Source organism: Notolabrus celidotus, chromosome 6 (genome assembly GCF_009762535.1).
Source record: "Notolabrus celidotus isolate fNotCel1 chromosome 6, fNotCel1.pri, whole genome shotgun sequence".
In the NCBI taxonomy this organism is placed as follows: domain Eukaryota; kingdom Metazoa; phylum Chordata; class Actinopteri; order Labriformes; family Labridae; genus Notolabrus; species Notolabrus celidotus.
The window spans coordinates 2,339,744-2,359,154 of record NC_048277.1 but is presented as its reverse complement, the minus strand read 5'-3'; the positions used below and the strand labels follow the sequence as shown (position 1 = coordinate 2,359,154).

The 19,411-nt window shown below is 41.4% G+C and overlaps 1 protein-coding gene across 1 annotated transcript in view; it reads left to right on the top strand.

The window, feature by feature from the left end:
* Window positions 1–18,026: 18,026 nt before the first annotated feature.
* The window catches only part of ano10b (anoctamin 10b), a 20,053-nt gene continuing 18,668 nt past the window's right edge, over window positions 18,027–19,411 (top strand). The window contains exon 1 of the mRNA XM_034684798.1: window positions 18,027–18,099. The gene's annotated coding sequence lies outside the window, so the exon portion shown is untranslated. The remainder of the gene's footprint in view (window positions 18,100–19,411) is intronic.

The window sequence follows — 19,411 nt, the reverse complement described above, 5'->3', positions numbered from 1 at the left end:
CACTAGATGGTGCTGACTGACCTTCTAATGAAACAAACAGCAGCACTGACAGATGTGATGAAGCAGCAGTGTGGATCACACTGATCCTCCACTTTATGTTGGACACTACTGACAGCAGCTCTGATGGAGACAGAAGCTGGTCCCAATGTGTCCACTGTTTTAAATACACACTAACATGTCAAATAAAGTTTGTTTATTCTAGACAAACCCGTCAGTGTGCTTTGATTGAGTTTGAAACAATTTCATTTTTACACTTTTGACTGAATTCTCATTTTCCTGTTATTAGACAGAACATATTTAGGACGAGGAATCCATCCTAAAAATAACAAATGCATGGACTAGTTTGTGTTGAGCATCATTCTGAGAGTTTGAATCAGTTGGTGTTTCAAAGATGGGCACAGGTCACTTCTGGAAAGTCCAAATCAAGTCTCACGTTTATGGTTACAAGTCAAAGTAAAGTCTGAAGTCTTTGAGGGCAGCGACTATGTCGAGTCTCTCATGGTTTTAATAAACAATAATAATGATATAGACATGAAACAGGAGTTGTGTTTAAGCAGGAGGAGTGTGATGTCAGTCCTGCAGCTCCTTCTTCCAATGTCTCGGCTGCACCAGTGCAATGTGTCAGCACCCCTCCAGGCAGTCTTTTGGCCTCAGGACTCGAATCAAAGTCTCATGCTGGATTCCCCGTCTCTGGTTGGTCTGAACGCTCCCTGTGTTGACTGAGCTGTGAGAAGTCTGCTGTTAGCTTAGATTCATCAGCAGAGAACAGAATCTACTGTTACAAGTCAAAGTGCTGCTTTGAAAATGTTCCATCAGTAGAAGTATGTCTGTATAATCATGGAAATGTACGCCAAGTGTTATTATGATATGTTACACACAGATATGATACACAATCTGTCAGTGAGTTATTATTTCTCATACAATGATACAAAAGCAGGATTTGATTGAGTTGGTTGAGTTTGAGCTCATTTTGAAGATCCTTCCATCCTGTTCAGAAAACCTTCCTATGATGGCTTTACTGAAGTCTTTTCAATAACATGTAATCTTTGTCATTTTATTGCAACAGTCAGAGGGAATCATTCCTCCATCATGCAACAGAGCCACTGGATTCTCAAGCAGGGACCTCCCCTTGATCACAACTGAACTGATGCATCTGTCTAGTGCAGATTAGTACGGCTCTAACCTTTCAAAGTATCAGTCTTCTGGTTAATGATGTCTTTACAGGTAATGATAATATAGTGCAGCTTCACTGATGGAATCTAACCATCTCCTCACTTATGTTCAAAAGAGAAGAAAAGAACAGAATAGAAAATCTTTATTGTCATTGTCACAAGTACAACGAAATTAAGTGCAATCTTATTCCTGGGCAAATAGATAATATTAAAAAATTAAAAGATGTGCTAAGAAAACACAGAAACCCACAAGACAGACAAACCCACATCATACATCTACATTTCACAGTCATTGCACAATCCCTTAGGTAAGATATCACAGTGTTGAATGTATGTTTTAGCAGCGTTCAGTGCAGTGATGGCTGTGTGGTAGAAACTGTATTTCAGTCTATTTGTCAGAGTTGTCATGCACCTGTACCTCCTGCCTGGTGGAAAGCAGTTCAAACAGATTGTGACCAGGGTGCCATGGGTGCTGCTCTATGTTTTGGGCTTTCCTGAGGCAGCGGGAACTGTGAAGTTCTTCCAAGGAGGGGACAGGGCAGCAAATGACCCTCTAAGTCACCTTTATGACCCCCTGGAGTGCTTCCTCTGCGCCACTGTGCAGCTGGAGAACCACACACAGAGACAGTCGGTCCAGATGCTCTCTACTGAGCAGCGATAGAAGAAAACCAGCAGCTTCTGAGGGATGTTGTTCCTCCTGAGCACTCTCAGGAAATAAAGTCTCTGCTGGGCCTTCTTCATCACTTCAGTTTTGTCTGTGCCCCAGGTCAGGTCTTCCGTGATGTGGACTAACAGGAAACGGAAGTCCGATACCCAACTGCAACACTAGTTTAGGAAACTTAGCTGGAACAACAATCTGATACACAGGATCTCCAACACAAGCTTTAAAACAAGGTACCCATTTCCTCACCAACAAACCATCATCCAAGAGGTAGCACTGTGCTTTGTCCTTTGCCTCCACCACAGAGACTGCCGCATCCTGCATCTCCTTTGAGGATGTCCCATACCCAAGCCTAACTCCAAATCACCCGTATCGGACTGGTGTGAAAAAGGGAAGCACTGATGCCAGGATAAAGAAACCCAATGCACCAGAGTCTCTAAGGATTGTCACCGGTACCTTTACACCCTCAGCTGTCAGGGAAACAAAACCACCTGAAATAAAAGGCAGATATGCGTTGTGACAACCAACAGGATTACACTTCTTAGCCAACGGAGAGTCTGAAGTAGCATGCCCAACTGGTGCAGCTAAGGCTACAGACTTAACATTTACTTGACTGTTTCTTTTTTTAAAAGCAGAGCCGTAGTCTGCTTTAAAATTACCCTTTTTATGGCAGAAATGAACATTTTTGTCTGCATCACTCTTTTAACAATTTTGCTTTTGTAATATCTTAAGTTAAATAATCTAGCTTGCACATTCTTCATGTGACCAATGTATCTGATTCTCTAGATTCAAATAAAAATGCCATGAACGCAAAATACAGGTCTGCATTGCACTTTTACGGTGGTCCCTGAATGCACCTGCAGCGACAGACGCTCTGGACAGACAGTCAGCTCAGGGCACTCTTTGATGCCAAGGAGTTGATCCAAACTTACTAAATGTGTCTGATGTTTCACCAAACTGGATTAAAGGTGACATATCACGCTTTTTTCATCAATATATATTGGTCTAAGAGGTCCCCAAAACATGTCTTTAAAGTTTATGCTCAAAAAACACTTTGAAATCAGATTTTGGCATGCCTGAAAAGTCCCCTTCTTCAGTCCTCCTCAGAACACTCTGTTTTCTCTCTGACCACGCCCCCTCAGGAAGTGGATGTGCCTCGGCTCTCCAGCACGTTGATCTAATGTTTACATGTTGGCTGAATATACACGGCTGCTCAGAGATCACGTTACTTCAGCCCTCTGAATCTGATCCAGAATCTGATCCTGACGGAGAGGCGCCTGCAGCAGGACCTTTCTGAACCATTGGTCACAGATTTAGTATTTCTTGTTGTTTTATTTATCAGTATGTAGACGTGTGTCTTGGTACACAGCTACAGCTATGAATATGTAGCTATGTGGCTATGCTAATAAGCGCTAGCACTTATCCATGATAAATAAAAATCATCCGCTAGATCTTCAAATCTGCAGACGTGGGGAGTAAAACCGACCTCTAACAGAAAGGCAGCAGGACCTTTCTGAAGGATTGGTCACAGATTTAGTGTTTCTTGTTGTTTTATTTGTCAGTATGTAGACGTGTGTCTTGGTACACAGCTACAGCTATGAATATGTAGCTATGTGGCTATGCTAATAAGCGCTAGCACTTATCCATGATAAATAAAATCATCCACTAGATCTTCAAATCTGCAGACGTGGGGAGTAAAACCGACCTCTAACAGAAAGGCAGCAGGACCTTTCTGAAGGATTGGTCACAGATTTAGTGTTTCTTGTTGTTTTATTTGTCAGTATGTAGACGTGTGTCTTGGTACACAGCTACAGCTATGAATATGTAGCTATGTGGCTATGCTAATAAGCGCTAGCACTTATCCATGATAAATAAAAATCATCCACTAGATCTTCAAATCTGCAGACGTGGGGAGTAAAACCGACCTCTGCCAGAAAGGCAGCGGGACCTTTTATGAAGGATTGGTCACAGATTTAGTGTTTCTTGTTGTTTTATTTGTCAGTATGTCGACGTGTGTCTTGGTACACAGCTACAGCTACGACATGTAGCTATGTAGCTATGCTAACTAGCGCTAGCACTTATCCATGATAAATAAAAATCATCCACTAGATCTTCAAATCTGCAGACGTGGGGAGTAAAACCGACCTTTGTGTTTATTAAGACAGCCTACAACTAGCATGCCTCCCTCCTAAGCTCCTTGTTAGCACACGTGTGCAGGTAATGAAAAACAGAGGAGGGGTTGAGTTGAATTTTATACAGTCTATGGGCTGAACAAGCTCCGAGCTCTGACTCCGTGACAGACCGGATATTGTTGTGACGTAACAAAAACACTGAAGTCTGAAACGGCTCGTTTCACACACATTTACAGAAAGGTGGAGAAATCAGAACAGGGGCAGAATGGATTTTTTTCATTCTCGGGGGGTTTGTAGACATGCCAGGGAAACATATTTCAGGTAGAGAACCATTAAAAAGTCAATTTTGCATGATATGTCACCTTTAAATCAAGCTCTAGACGCAGAGCTTTTTACGGTGAGAGCAGCAAGTAACGCACACCGGGGGGTAAAAATCCTCAATGAAGATGAGAGCTGGTTCACGCAGCACACCTGCTGCAGGTAGAGACCAAGCTAACACTGAGCCCCTTAAATAATAACTCAGCCTCTCAAAGGAATGCATAGCTTTAATTTCTAAAGATTAGACGTCCAGCGGGGGAAATACATATGAAATGTTAATGTGCCACGGCCCTTCTTCAGTTTTCATCTGAGTTTATATAATCAGTGATGCACTTCGTCATAGTCTTGTTTTCGTCTTGAAAGAATGAGTTGTTGATGAACATTTGTCGTATCATTGTGCTGTGATGTGTGTATGGGTGCGCACCTGTTTGTGTGTCTGCGTGCGCATCGGGGCGGAACTCTGCCAAGCGATACAGAGAGCAGGTGAGCATAATGACATCCCGTCATGTAAATAAGATCAATAACATAAGGATATTTAGTCTGTTTAATAAAAGAACAAGTTTAAGACCTGATCTATAAGAGAGGTAACCCTGAATTAATTTTGCTGTGATCTGGCACTATATAGAAAATAGAATTTACTGAACTTCCAAGGGGGGCGGGGGCCACTGTTGGGGGGGCAATTTGTCAATTCCCTGGATGTGAACGAGTACCAACCTGTTTTCAGTCCTCGATCGCTGCACTGTGTACATCCCCTTTGAAATCATGGAAAACTATCTGTTACATGGTTTAAAATAAAGGAGATAGCAGAGCTGTTAAGCTTTTTTCTTCTGAAGTCCTTCTTTGACTCTGTGGTGGCATCAGCCATCTTCTTTGGAGTGGTCTGCTGGGGAAGCAGCATCTCTGCTGCTGACAGGAAGAAGCTGAACAGACTGGTGAAGAAGGCCAGCTCTGTCCTGGGCTGCCCACTGTCCTGGTATTTTCTTCCTGCAATGTTCAGACTCTATAATCAGTAATATATGTACATATGTGTGTGTGTGTGTGTGTGTGTGTGTGTGTGTGTGTGTGTGTAAAGGCTGATTTATACTTCTGCGTCGAATCGACGGCGTAACCTACGCCGTAGGTCCGCGTAGCTCCCGTACCTACGCAGAGGCCTACGCACGTAGCTGACGTGCACCTCCTCCAAAATGTAACTACGCGTAGAGCCGACGCGGACCGCAAACTCTGTGATTGGTCCGCTCGACGGCTTTGTCTTTCCCGCATTCACAGCACTTCCGGGGTCCCGGACATCGGCCACACATCGGCCGTGTATTTCATCTCCTCCTCTCTATTCTTCATGTAATCATGTCTGTATGATAAACAGCAACATGTATCAGCTGTAGATTAACAGAACACGCTCTTAATCTCTGTGGAAAAGTAAACAGAGATCGTAGCGGGACCGGAAGCAGGCGACCGGTTATCAGAGAGACCGCACTGCCCTCAGGCGTTTCGGCGGAGAATTGCTGCGCGACACAGACACACCGACGCAGAAGTATGAGGGGCTCATGTCCGCGTCAAGGCTGATTTATACTTCTGCGTCGCCCTACGCAGCAGGGGCTGACGCGGACATGAGCCCCTCATACTTCTGCGTCGGTGTGTCTGTGTCGCACAGCAATTCTCCGCCGAAACGCTTGAGGGCAGTGCGGTCTCTCTGATAGCCGGTCGCCTGCTTCCGGCCCGCTACGATCTCTGTTTACTTTTCCACAGAGATTCAGAGCGTGTTATGTTAATCTACAGCTGATACATGTTGCTGTTTATCATACAGACATGATTACATGAAGAATAGAGAGGAGGAGATGAAATACACGGCCGATGTGTGGCCGATGTCCGGGACCCCGGAAGTGCTGTGAATGCGGGAAAGACAAAGCCGTCGAGCGGACCAATCACAGAGCTTGCGGTCCGCGTCGGCTCTACGGGTAGTTACATTTTGGAGGAGGTGCACGTCAGCTACGTGCGTAGGCCTCTGCGTAGGTACGGGAGCTACGCGGACCTACGGCGTAGGTTACGCCGTCGATTCGACGCAGAAGTATAAATCAGCCTTCAGCCCCTGCTGCGTAGGGCGACGCAGAAGTATAAATCAGCCTTCAGATGTGCTTATTTTCACCTCTTTAAATTTTTTTTAATTTTAATTTTAGTCTACTCTGTTACTGTGAAACTTAAATTTCCCCGTTGTGGGACGAGTAAAGGAATCTCCTATCTTATCTTATCTTAAGCCACCAGACCATTCATTCGTCAGAGGAGGCAAAGCAACGCACTGAGGTAAGTAACTCATTTTACATTGATTGGATTACAATATGTTTTGTAATAACGCACTTTTCGTTTCAGCAAATCTCAAAGTGCTACAGGCACACAGTAAAAAGGAAGGGAACAAACTTGAAAAAAAAAAAAAAAAAAAAAGACTACTTAAAGTAAGTTAAAAGCTTCTGTAAAGAGGAAGGTATTTATGTGTTTCTTAAAAGCATCCACAGTCTGTGGGGTCCTGATGTGGCTGGGCAGGCAGTTCCATAGACGTGGTGCAGCAGCACAGAAGGCCCGATCTCCCATGGTCCGGAGCTTGGTTCTGGAAGGGTCAAGGAGGTTTTGATGTGCAGAGCGTGAATTCCTGGTTGGGGTTTGCTGGGTGAAGAGTTCTTTGAGGTATGGTGGGGCGTTTCCATAGATGCACTTTGTAATTTATTCTTGCAGTGATGGAAAGCCAGTGAAGTGTGCAGAGTACTGGGGTGATGTGTTCATGTTTTCTGACTCTGAGTAGGATCCTGGCTGCAGTGTTCTGGATTAGTTGGAGCTCGTGGAGACTTTTGCTGGGGGTCCCAATGAGGAGGGCTTTGCAGTGGTCGAGTCTGGAGGAGATGAAGGTGTGGACAAGCTTTTCAGCATCAGGTACTGTGAGGGAGGGGTGGAGTCTGGCAATGTTACTTAAGTGGAAGAAGCAGGATTTGATGTTTGATGTGATTGTCAAATGTTAGGTGAGGGTCCAGTCTCACACCGAGGTTGGTGACATGGGGATAGATTGTCAGGGAAAAGGTGATGGTAGTTATTGGACCTGGGGGGGGGGCAATGAGTATGGCCTCGGAGTTAGAGCAGTTGAGTTGAAGGTAGTTATGAGTCATCCATGCCTTTATCTCCTCCACGCAGGCGGTGAGTGGTGACGCAGTTGAATCAGTTTTGATGTACAGCTGGGTGTCATCGGCATAACAGTGGAATGTAATTCAATACTGGCCGATGACATGACCAAGGGGGAGCATGTTTATGGTGAAGAGCATTGGACCAAGAACAGACCCTTGAGGGACACCGCAGGTGAGAGGAAGCGTTGTGGACTTTGCAGGTCCCATGTCAAAAAGTGGGTCCTCTCAGACAGTAGGACGCAAACCAGTCCAGGGCAGAGTTTGAGAGTCCAATATCTTCACAGAGACATTTGAGGAGAATGTGGTGGTCAATGATGTCGAAGGCGGCTGTCAAGTCAAGGAGGATGAGGAGGGAAGGAGAGCCGGCATCAGCTGCCATAAGGAGATAGTTGGTGACACGAACCTTCTAAGGTAATGTTCGGGAACTAATGGGTTTCGTTTGTTATAGTAAGGGACCATCAGTGTTCATCTCATTCACACACATTCACACACTGCTGAACAACAGAGGGAGCAGTTTGGGGTTGGTGTATTGCCCAAGGACACTTCAGCATGTGACTGCAGGAGCTGGGATCGAACCGCCAACCTCCAGATTGACAGTTCGACTCTACCCACTGGGCCACAGTGTTACTCTCTGTGCTTTTCCAGTTCCATTTTCACTTGAATATAAAAGCAGCTTTTTACCCATTCTAGGATCCTTTAACAGCAAAAATAAAAATGTTTTACAACATCTGAACTCACCTCTGGGTTCTTCCAAAAGTGAAGAAAACATGCTCCATCTTTATGAGACTGAAACCCTGATTACCTTCAGTCTTATAGAGCTTGGTCCAACAAAGTTTGGTTCATGGAGACTTTCATTAGAGCCATATTTAAACAGAACAGAAGAGTATGGAGGGTTTTTTTATTTTTACCTGTAACAGCATGTTGACTCCAGCTTGTAGCTCTGTGGCCACCACACCTCTGTAGAAGGATTTCACCTTCCTTTGGTTTAACCAGGCCACGTGACCGTCACTGCTGGCATTGTCCACTGCTGATGGGGAGGGATCAGCCTGACATACAGACCTGATCAAAATCTTAAGACCAGTTGAAAAATTGCTAGAATTTGCATTTTGCACATTTGGATCTTAATGAGGTTTTAAGTAGAGCTACAATATGCAAAAGCAAGAAGGGGGAGTGAGACAAAAAGCACATTGAAAAATAAATTTATTGAAAACAACAATTCAACTGAAATAGGCTGTTTATCAGCTGATCAAAAGTTTAAGAGCACAGGCTATAAAAGCCAAAATCTGCTCCAAATGTTCAATTTCTGTCATGCATTCACAATGTCATGCCCTCCTGATGGCTAAAGCTAAGAAGCTTTCTCTTTTGAACGTGGTCGGATTGTCGAGCTGCATAAGCAAGGCCTCTCGCAGCGTGCCATTGCTGCTGAGGTTGGACGCAGTAAGACAGTCATTCTAAATTGTTTGAAAGATCCTGAGCATTATGGAACAAAAAAGTCAAGTGGTAGACCCAAAACAATTACACCAGCGCTGAGCCGGAGGATCCGATTGGCTGTCCGTCAAGACACAGGGCGGTCCTCGACCCAAATTAAGGCCCTTACTGGTGCCGACTGCAGCGCAATAACCATCAGACGGCATCTGCGGGAAAAGGGTTTCAAAAACAAAAAACGAATTCAAAGACCTCGTCTCCTTCAACGCCACAAAACTGCCCGTTTAGACTTTGCCAGGGAGCATCAAACATGGGACATTGAAAGGTGGAATAAAGTTTTATTCTCTGATGAGAAAAAATGTAACCTTGACGGTCCAGATGGCTTCCAACGTTACTGGCATGACAAGGAGATCCCACCTGAGATGTTTTCTACCCGGCACAGTGGAGGGGGGTCCATCATGATCTGGAGTGCTTTTTCATTCAGTGGAACACTGGAGCTTCAGGTGGTGCAGGGTCGTCAAACGGCGGCTGTTTTATGTGCAGATGTTGCAGCGGGCATCCCTCATGACTGAGGGCCCTTGACTGTGTGGTAACAGCTGGGTTTTTCAACAGGACAACGCTGCAGTTCACAATGCTCGCTTGACGAAGGACTTCTTCAGGGAGAATAACATCACTCTTTTGGACCATCCTGCATGTTCCCCTGATTTAAATCTCATAGAGAACATTTGGGGATGGATGGCAAGGGAAGTTTCTAAAAATGGCCATCAGTTCCAGACAGTTGATGCCCTTCGTGAAGAGCATCTTCACCACTTGGAGCAATGTTCCCACTAGCCTCCTGGAAACACTCGCATCAAGCATGCCCAAAGGAATTTTTGAAGTGATGAACAAGAACGCTGGAGCTACTCATTACTGAGTCCTACTGAGAACATTTTTTGTTCTGGTTTGGAGAGTTTTTTGTTATTTTTTGAGCAATGGTCTTAAACTTTTGATCAGCTGATAAACAGCCTATTTCACTTTAGTTGTTGTTTCAATAAATTACTTTCTCAAAGTGCTTTTTGTCTCACTCCCCCTTCTTGCTTTTGCATATTGTAGCTCTACTTAAAACCTCATTAAGATCCAAATGTGCAAAATGCAAATTCTCGCAATTTTTCAACTGGTCTTAAGATTTTGATCAGGTCTGTATACAGAGTTATATGCACACTGAAAACACTTTGAGAGTTGAAACGTGCCTGACAGGAATAACTTGTAAGTATTTCCAGTCCTGTGTTTTACTGAATCAGAACTCAATCCAAAAATTAATTGCGTTCTCTTTTGGATGATGTGCATGTTAGCTTGTACTCAGTGGCCACGGTTACATGATGTTTTTTAATTCTGAATTAATTATTCAGAATTAAATAATTCAGAATTAAAGTTTTCTCCTTCGTGTTTACATGGAAATAGTAATTCAGAATTGAGGTTTACATGGAAAACACGTTTGATCGTCTTTATTCAATTCCTCTTAAGGTCTGGGGGTTGGGAAGGGTTCTGATTGGACAGGGGCGGCCGTGATGTATTTACGTCTACCGGAAGAAAACAGATTCCAGTTCCTGCTTCTTTTATTTTAGGTTACAACATGGAAGACCACACAATAAGTACAATTAGACGCTACAGCTGTAAAAAGGTCCACATTTTGATGCTTCTGTCCATCAACTCTTTTCATGATATCCATTTCTTCTAAGGCTCCTATTAAATAAATAGTCTCAGATCGAGTCCAATGCTTGCTTCGTGCGGCCATCCTGGAATATGTGCCCGCCAGTGTGGAATATGTGCGCCATTGCGACAGGTCAAGGGAACGAGCATGCGCAGAACGACCAGAATTAATTTAAAGCGGAATGAACGTATACATCAGTGGTGTCCAAAGTCCCCCCGGGGGCCAAGATCCACTTATTTATGGCCCCAAGCTTCCATCTTAAAACGTGTCATTTATAGCACAGAAATTAATCACATTCTGAATCATCTATTCATTTACAGTTTCTTTCAAGCACACAAACAAAACTAATGTCAATCCAGAAACCTCTCAAAAAGCTTCATATGGACTACTTATATAAAGCCAAAGCTCTGGGAATTCTGCAAGATGGCAATAAAAAAGAAACACAAGAACTCTTAAAGTTGACAGGTTTTCAAATTAATGTTTTTATCACAATGTGATAATGTCAATAAAAGTTCAGAAGACACAAAAGAGGACACAAGACAAGATCAACATTGTGAAATTGTACAGAAAAGGCAAAATTTGGTGCATAAAAAATTTTCAGAACTCAGGAAAATAATTATTTTGTTCTTAAAATGTTGTCTGCTGGTCAGAAAAGTCTTAAAAACAACATGAAAAAGAAGTGTGATGAAATCCAGATCATGATCCTGCCATAGAAAAATAATGATACAATATTTTTCCCACATTGCCCGACCATTTTCCTCCAGAAGAAGTTACACTTTTCTAATGTTTAAGTGGCTTTTGGAGAACTGATGACTACCTAGTTACTGATTTATTGAGGGAAAAAAGTAAAATATTATTTATTAAATAGATATTTCATATATAACTTTTATGATTCCTAAGTCTCAGTAGGAGCCACTGGCCCTGAGGTATTCTGACAACATCAAATGTGGCCCTCTTTGAAAAAAGTTTGGACACCACTGGTATAAAATGATCAAGGAATTACTCAATTCGGATTTACAATCAGAATAAACCAGACACTTACTTTGGATTTAAATTTAATTCGGAATGGTCATTTTCATTCGGAATTAGGTGTTTACAAGGTCATTTTTAATCTTTTTTAAGAGGATTTAATTTTTATTCTGAATTAAAAGTCTCATGTAAACGTAGCCACTATGACGACGTTGCCACACATCATGAGACTGAGACTCCTTGTGAAACAGGAGACAAGATCCACCAGAGCTGGACGGCTGCAGGGAGGACCTGTTGGCACCAAACACTGAGGCCTGAAGGGTGAGAGAGGCTGAGTGTCTCAGTCTGAAGTTCCAGGTGAAACAAGGACCTTGACAGGATCTTCACTTTGAGCTGAGTTTTTTAAGATACTCTACTTTTTTTGTACTCTGTGATGACTGAATGCCTTGTTGAAGCATTCTGCAACTATTCAAAGAACTGGTTGGATTTTGGTTTGTTCACATCACATTCATACATTCATATTAGTATTAAAAAGAACTGACTGGGGCGCTGGTGGCCTAGCGCAGGGGTTCACAAAGTGTGGGTCGGGACCCCCTGGTGGGTCGCGAGACACAGATGGTGGGTCATGAGATGTCTTCCAGATTTTTTTTTTAAGTTATCTAAAAATAGTACATTTAACCTGTTATAGCGAAAAAATATCCACAAAAATAGTAGCCAAATTAGCTGAATTTAAACCTTGAAAATAGAAAATGTAATGAGTGTTCTGCCTTTCTTTTTTTCAGATGACTCCTAAGTTTAGGGTTAGTGAACAGTTCATTATCTAAAGCATCAGTAGCAGCAGGTTCATTCATAACAGCACAGGAAACAGACACATGCTCATATAGGAAGGCTACTTTTTTGCAGACCAGCTAAATGAAGACACATTAAATCACTTTGAGGGACAGTGGGGGTCACGAGTCTTTGGCACCTATATTTTGGGGGTCGCGGACTGAAAAGTTTGGGAACCCCTGGCCTAGCGGTCTAAGCGCCCCACGTATAGAGGCTATATTCCTCGTTGCAGAAGTCGCTGGTTCGACCATTTACTGCATGTCTTCCCCCACTCTCTACTCCCCACATTTCCTGTCTCTCTTCAGCTGTCCTATACAATAAATGCAAAAGGGCCAAAAATATAACTTTGAATAAAGAAAAAAAAAGAACTAGCTTTGTGGGAAACATTTCTAAATGCTTTCTCTCTGAGATTTGAACAGTATTGATACCACTCTGTGAAGTAAATACAAAGCTACATGTTGCAGTTGGGTATTTGAGCTTAGCGTAAAGACTGAAACAGGGAAAAACAGTCTGGTTCTATCCAGAAACAGATAAATTTGACTCAAAGCAAAACTTGATCCCAAAAATAAGCACCTTAGAATGGCACATAATCCTTACGTTATAGTATTCTTACTCCAGTTTTTTTTAAAAGGTGAGACAAGACCCCTGACCTGTAATTCTAAAAACACACTGGGACAGAGCGATGTTGTAGGAGCTGGCCTGCACTGAAGAGCCCCAGTTTACAGCTAGCCACAGAGGAGAGCAAAAGTGTCAGGACAGTGAGGAAGAGGTTAACTGTTTGTATGGTTTTTGCTTGTGTGTGAGTTTACCAGGCTTCTTGTACAGTGTGTATCCCAAAAGAAGGAAGACAATACCAAAGGCAACAATGAGGGCTGCCCACCAATTCAGCAGGATGCAGCATGATGACCACACAGCAGGCAGTTCCCAGTAATGACAGCCACTTACTGTAGAACCTGAACAAGGGGCGCCAACCTGTAGACACACACATACAGATTAGTGTTCTCATGATGTATGAGCAAAAAAACTCTGCTCGCAGACTCTCCTTTATTTTATTGCTTACTCTTTAAATCACTGAGTACTTGCAGGGACCACATCATCAATAGGATGTAATTTGAAAGTGATTTATTGATTTAATTGGAATGATGATTCTGAACTCTTCGCTGTTTTGAGGAAGCTTATGAGGGGAGCCGTTGTAGCTCCCAGGCATTCAGGGAGCAAATGCTGGTCCAAATTTAAAATGACAGAGGATTGACAGATAGTGTGCTTTTTGAAGTCGTTTGTAAAGCAACCTACAGTCATGTCTGTTTTAAATGCAGTGATTTCTACTACAGATTCATGTCTGTTTTAAATGCAGTGATTTCTACTACAGAGTCATGTCTGTTTTTAATGCAGTGATTTCCACTACAGAGTCATGTCTGTTTTTAATGCAGTGACTTCCACTACAGAGTCATGTCTGTTTTAAATGCAGTGATTTCCACTACAGAGTCATGTCTGCTTTTAATGCAGTGATTTCCACTACAGAGTCATGTCTGTTTTTAATGCAGTGACTTCCACTACAGAGTCCTGTCTGTTTTTAATGCAGTGATTTCCACTACAGAGTCATGTCTGTTTCTAATGCAGTGATTTCCACTACAGAGTCATGCCTGTTTTTCATGCAGTGACTTCCACTACAGAGTCATGTCTGTTTTTAATGCAGTGATTTCCACTACAGAGTCATGTCTGTTTCTAATGCAGTGATTTCCACTACAGAGTCATGCCTGTTTTTCATGCAGTGACTTCCACTACAGAGTCATGCCTATTTTAAATGCAGTGATTTCTACTACACAGTCATGTCTGTTTTTAATGCAGTGATTTCCACTACAGAGTCATGTCTGTTTTTAATGCAGTGATTTCCACTACAGAGTCATGTCTGTTTTAAATGCAGTGATTTCTACGACAGAGCCATGCCTATTTTAAATGCAGTGATTTCTACTACAGAGTCATGTCTGTTTTTAATGCAGTGATTTCCACTACAGAGTCATGTCTGTTTTTAATGCAGTGACTTCCACTACAGAGTCATGTCTGTTTTAAATGCAGTGATTTCCACTACAGAGTCATGTCTGCTTTTAATGCAGTGATTTCCACTACAGAGTCATGTCTGTTTTTAATGCAGTGACTTCCACTACAGAGTCCTGTCTGTTTTTAATGCAGTGATTTCCACTACAGAGTCATGTCTGTTTCTAATGCAGTGATTTCCACTACAGAGTCATGCCTGTTTTTCATGCAGTGACTTCCACTACAGAGTCATGTCTGTTTTTAATGCAGTGACTTCCACTACAGAGTCATGTCTGTTTTTAATGCAGTGATTTCCATACAGAGTCATGCCTGTTTTTAATGCAGTGATTTCCACTACAGAGTCATGTCTGTTTTTAATGCAGTGACTTCCACTACAGAGTCATGTCTGTTTTTAATGCAGTGACTTCCACTATAGAGTCATGTATGTTTTTAATGCAGTGATTTCCAATACAGAGTCATGCCTGTTTTTAATGCAGTGACTTCCACTACAGAGTCATGTCTGTTTCTAATGCAGTGGTTTCCACTACAGAGTCATGTCTGTTTTTAATGCAGTGATTTCCACTACAGAGTCATGTCTGTTTCTAATGCAGTGGTTTCCACTACAGTCATGCCTGTTTTTAATGCAGTGATTTCCACTACAGAGTCATGTCTGTTTTTAATGCAGTGATTTCCACTACACAGTCATGTCTGTTTTAATGCAGTGACTTCCACTATAGAGTCATGTCTGTTTCTAATGCAGTGGTTTCCACTACAGTCATGTCTGTTTTAATGCAGTTATTTCCACTACAGAGTCATGTCTGTTTCTAATGCAGTGGTTTCCACTACAGTCATGTCTGTTTTAATGCAGTGATTTCCACTACAGAGTAATGTCTGTTTCTAATGCAGTGGTTTCCACTACAGTCATGTCTGTTTTAATGCAGTGATTTCCACTACAGAGTCATGTCTGTTTCTAATGCAGTGATTTCCACTACAGAGTCATGTCTGTTTTTAATGCAGTGATTTCCACTACAGTCATGCCTGTTTTTAATGCAGTGATTTCCACTATAGAGTCATGTCTGTTTCTAAAGCGTTGGTTTCCACTACAGAGTCATGTCTGTTTTTAATGCAGTGATTTCCACTACAGAGTCATGCCTATTTTTAATGCAGTGATTTCCACTACAGAGTCATGATTGTTTTTAATGCAGTGATTTCCACTACAGAGTCATGTCTGTTTTCAATGCAGTGATTTCCACTACAGAGTCATGCCTGTTTTTAATGCAGTGATTTCCACTATAGAGTCATGCCTGTTTCTAATGCAGTGATTTCCACTACAGAGTCATGTCTGTTTTTAATGCAGTGATTTCCACTTCAGAGTCATGTCTGTTTTAAATGCAGTGACTTCCACTACAGAGTCATGTCTGTTTTTAATGCAGTGATTTCCACTACAGAGTCATGTCTGTTTTTAATGCAGTGATTTCCATACAGAGTCATGTCTGTTTTTAATGCAGTGATTTCCACTACAGAGTCATGTCTGTATTTAATGCAGTGATTTTCACTACAGTCATGCCTGTTTTTAATGCAGTGATTTCCACTACAGAGTCATGTCTGTTTTTAATGCAGTGATTTCCACTACAGTTATGCCTGTTTTTAATGCAGTGACTTCCACTATAGAGTCATGTCTGTTTCTAATGCAGTGATTTCCACTACAGAGTCATGTCTGTTTTAATGCAGTGATTTCCACTACAGAGTCATGTCTGTTTTAATGCAGTGATTTCCACTACAGTCATGTCTGTTTGTAATGCAGTGATTTCCACTACAGAGTCATGTCTGTTTTTAATGCAGTGATTTCCACTATAGAGTCATGTCTGTTTCTAATGCCTTGGTTTCTACTACAGAGTCATGTCTGATTTAATGCAGTGATTTCCACTACAGAGTCATGTCTGTTTTTAATGCAGTGATTTCCACTACAGAGTCATGCCTGTTTTTAATGCAGTGATTTCCAATACAGAGTCATGCCTGTTTTTAATGCAGTGATTTCCACTATAGAGTCTTGTCTGTTTTTAATGCAGTGATTTCCAATACAGAGTCATGTCTGTTTTTAATGCAGTGATTTCCACTACAGAGTCATGCCTGTTTTTAATGCAGTGATTTCCAATACAGAGTCATGCCTGTTTTTAATGCAGTGATTTCCACTATAGAGTCTTGTCTGTTTTTAATGCAGTGATTTCCAATACAGAGTCATGCCTGTTTCTAATGCAGTGATTTCCACTACAGAGTCATGTCTGTTTCTAATGCAGTGGTTTCCACTACAGAGTCATGTCTGTTATTTATGCAGTGATTTCCACTACAGAGTCATGTCTGTTTTTAATGCAGTGATTTCCACTACAGAGTCATGTCTGTTTATAATGCGTTGGTTTCTACTACAGAGTCATGTCTGATTTTAATGCAGTGATTTCCACTACAGAGTCATGTCTGTTTTTAATGCAGTGATTTCCACTATAGAGTCATGTCTGTTTCTAATGCGTTGGTTTCTACTACAGAGTCATGTCCTATTTTAATGCAGTGATTTCCACTACAGAGTCATGTCTGTTTTTAATGCAGTGATTTCCACTACAGAGTCATGCCTGTTTTTAATGCAGTGATTTCCACTATAGAGTCTTGTCTGTTTTTAATGCAGTGATTTCCAATACAGAGTCATGCCTGTTTTTAATGCAGTGATTTCCACTACAGAGTCATGTCTGTTTCTAATGCAGTGGTTTCCACTACAGAGTCATGTCTGTTTTTTATGCATTGATTTCCACTACAGAGTCATGTCTGTTTTTAATGCAGTGATTTCCACTACAGAGTCATGCCTGTTTTTAATGCAGTGATTTCCACTACAGAGTCATTTCTGTTTGTAATGCAGTGATTTCCACTACAGAGTCATGTCTGTTTCTAATGCATTGCGTCCTGATGGTCTGTAGATCAGGTCCATCCAGTCTGGGTTTTGGTCCTTGTCCCTCTTGTACAGAGGTGTCTCCAGATTGAATCTTTTAATGATGTTATGTTCTGTAGATAATGAAATCCACTAACTCTTTGTTACTCTGAGGAACATTATTCTGAACCTGTTGAACTATTTGCTCACTCAGTCTCTCACAGAGTGGTGAACCTCTTCCCCTCTTTCCTTTTGAGAGACTCCGCCTCTCTGGAGAGTCCTTTTTAAACCCAGTCATGTGACTAACCTGATGTAAAATAACCTCATTTAGTTCAGAGATGTTCCTTCAGGTGTGTTTTTGGCATTACACAGCTCTTCAACTGTTTTGTTGTCCCTGCAGCAACTTTTTTTTAAGCATGTTGGTGGCAGAAAGTTTTAAAAGAGCATATGTATTTAATGAAACAATGACGTTTTTCATTTCTAACATTTGATATCTTGTCTTTGCTCAATTTTTAATTACGTTTAAGGTTTGAATTATTTTAAAACCAGGAAACTCTGTTTTATCGACAATTTACTGTGAGAATGAATAAACCAAATACAGCTTTGTTTGAACAGACTAGGCATGTTGAGCACTAGGACCCTGGGCTGAAGTAGCAGAAGCAGAGTTCAGGCAGGAGGGCGGGCCTTCATTTAAACCCTCCACACCCAGCAGACTCGGAAGTTCTTCTGCATTCCTTCCATTTCCAAACACAAGTACATTCACAAACATCTGAAAGGGTCCACTCTCCAAAGGTGGTAAGTGTGCACACATTAAGTTAACGTGTGTGTGTCTTTATGTCTTTGAAGAATAGACTGGTGTGCGTGTGTTTGTGTGTGTTTGTGTGTGTGTGTGTGTGTGTGTGTGTGTGTGTGTGTGTGTGTGTGTGTATGTGTGTGAGTGTGTGTGTCTGTGTGTGTGTCTGTGTGTATGTGAGAAAGAGAAAGAGAGAGAGAGAGAGAGAGAGAGGGAGAGAGCATTGTTTATTGAATTTCCTTACTCAACAATATCATGATAGGAGGCATGTCTGTGTCCCTCTGTCTCTAACAATGTTTTATTGTCTATACATGGGTATGCCTGTTAGTGTAGCTTTGAGCTCACTCACACAGATCATCACATTTATTAAATGTATCATGTGTTTAAAATGAAAGTCTGAACCGAATAGTTACCAAAACGTCTCTGTGTAATAACAAGTGTCAACTTTGTGGCTGAAAAGAACTAAACAGATCGATGTAACGTTGCCACTGTGTGTTATCCTCTGGGTGACACTGATTAAAACAGATAAAGCTCTGTTGTCTGTTGTTTGAGCAAAAGTTAACACTTTTTCATACAATAAGAGACATGATGTGTTGATTCAGACCAGATCAGAAGGCAACTTCAAAGTTTTGTATGTATAATCCTGAAAGGGAGTCTAACTTACAAATCTTAGAAGATCAAAAGCAATATAAAGTTGGTGAGTGTAAATTTAAATAATATGACTGCACTCTAATATGAAAGAAATGGGACTCACTGTGGAGGACATTATTGTGCTCAAAGTTTTGCATCCGAATATTAAATATTAAAATATCCAAAGCAATATAGATATAATCAATGCAAATGAAATTGGTGGTAGTAAAAAATGTAACAGGCATGTCTGACTATATTTAGTTAAGTGGTCCAGAACCAGGGCCTTAAAGGTACAGTGTGTATAAATGGTAATGTTTAGATAAGGTAATATGGGTAACATTGAATATTTCTCTTTCATTATTTTTATTCTTAAATAAAGAAATTACATTACACAAAAACCAACAAAGGAAAAACACATAATGCTCCTACAGAAACATTATCAAAACTAAACTAAACTAAAACAAACAACAACAACAAAACAGACAAACTTCTCTGACAGTCTTGGTACATGCAGCAATCACAACCTGAAAAAATGTATACATGTAGCATTGTAATGTGATACATTTGATACCCCTATACTTATAACTCTCACCCATTCTCCTTTCAGATTAGTTGCTATTAATGACCAGACTGTGATTATTATTTAAGTAGTATTTCATATTAGAATATATTTCATATATTTAA